A 1987-nucleotide genomic window follows, 5' to 3' on the forward strand; every position below is an offset into this window, starting at 1 on the left:
TGGAGTGGCATCCAGGAGCACCACCCAGCACAACGAGCACCCATGCTGGGCACAGGGCTGGCTGGAGGTGGCCATGCCCTGCAGCTGGGGGCCAGGGGGCACCACGGCACTGGAGGGCTCGGGGGACGGGGACGCTGAGCCCCACAGCACTGGGAGCTCTTGGCACCAAGGCCAGGTGCTGTTGGAGGGCCTGGGCAGCACTAAGCCAGGCCAGCAGTGGTGGAGGATCCCAGGGGGCTCCAAGCCCTGCTGGCAGGGGACAGTAGCTGGGGGCACACCGAGCCCCAGCTGCACCGGGGCTCCCGCACGCCCATCCTGACCCGCAGGCTCTGGCTGCTGCCTGCTCCCCGGGCAGGCTGTGGGCTCACAGGCGGCTGCGAGGAGCAAGGGGAAGTTTAGCTTCAGTCTGGCAGGCAGATTAGCAGGGAGAGGAGTGTTCAATGCCAAGAAATTGGAAAACCACTTCATTTGCGTTGGGCAAACAGCACGATGCTGGGCTGGGCTGCTGGTGGGGTCGACGTGTGCTGAACAAAACGTGCCTGTTCCTGCAGGCTGCACAGCGTGCCCCAGTCCCACTGCGAGTGCTGGAAACTGGGTGCCTTTGCCCAGGCATCGTCACTCTCACTGGGCTCCGCCAGGCGCTTCCCTGGGCCCCTGCTCTTCCCTTGGGAAGGAACCAGCCCAGCCGCCCCTCGGTCCCCACTCCAGCACTGCCCTGGCTCCCCCGGCCCGGGGAGGGCTGGGTGCTGCCCGCACAGGTGCTCAACCCAGGGGGCTGTTTTGGACCCACATTGCCCACCACTTTGGTACGTGGCGCTGGAAGAAAGCCAGGACCTGAGCGTGAGCATTTCAGGCAAACACCCCAGGTCCCAGCAAACCCCCTCCCACCCTCCGAGACGTATTTCCATATTCATGAGTCTTATCACTCCCCTCAAGCTGCTGTGTGAACGCCAGCAATTCAAAAAGCAGCACCACACAAAGCCAGATTCCGAAGCCGCCGGGGAATGGGTAATAGAGTTTCTCAAAGACTCACTTGCCCTGTGCCTGTCCTGCCCGATTTAAGCTTGCGCTCCAGCCCCACTAGTCCCAAGGCAGTGACTTAGTCCCAGCAAGGCCAGCGCAGGTCTAACGTCCCTCGTGGCACCTCACCTTTAGCAGCCGGCACAGGGATCAGTCCTTGTGCCGCCTGCAGAGCGGGGCGCTCGGACTTCCCACAGGCACCATCCCCACAAGGGCCGGCTCCTGGCTGGAGGGAGGGTGGGAGCAGGCTCCTGGTGAGGTGCTGGAGGCAACGGGTGCCGGGCGTGCACCGGCTGGGATAGAGCTGGGGCAGAGCTGGGGCAAGCCTGCAGGTTGCCAGATCAATGCTGTGACCAGCTGCAAGCCGCTGCAATCAGCCTTTGCTGTTTGCCGCTTTCAGCCCTGCTGGAGTGTTGCATTTAGCATTTTATTAAGGAGAGCCATTATAATTTGAAAAAACATTCCAGACTTTGTCAGTGCTTATCCTTGTCTGACTCTGCAAAGCTTGTTTGCGCTTTTATCTCCTGCAGACTAGATTACAGTAATGCCTTGCAGCTTGCTGGCTTGCCAGGAGGACTGATTACCGGCCCCCAGCCCTGCAGGGCCGTGCCACAGCCGCGCACGGAGCGTGGCCACTGCCAGCCCAGCGCCGCACCCCAGGGCTGCTCCCAGGCAGTTTTCCCTCTTGGAAAAGGCTTGAAGGAAGAGTGCGCCGGGTTGCCAGCTTTAACGAGTGCTCCACACAATTAGTGCTCCTTGTGCCCCTGTCACCCTGGCCAGAGCACTGCTGGGGCTCTGCATCCATCACAGCTTTCATGGACACCTGGCCAAGCTGGAGAGGTGGGCCTGTGTGAACCTCATGAGGTCCAACAAGTCTTGCATCCGGGTGGGGGCAACCCCTGGTACCCACACAGGCTGGGGGATGAAGGGATGGAGAGCAGCCCTGCCCAGAGGGACCTGGAGGTGC

Source organism: Egretta garzetta, unplaced genomic scaffold, assembly GCF_000687185.1.
Source record: "Egretta garzetta isolate BGI_Z169 unplaced genomic scaffold, ASM68718v1 scaffold572, whole genome shotgun sequence".
NCBI lineage: Eukaryota > Metazoa > Chordata > Aves > Pelecaniformes > Ardeidae > Egretta > Egretta garzetta.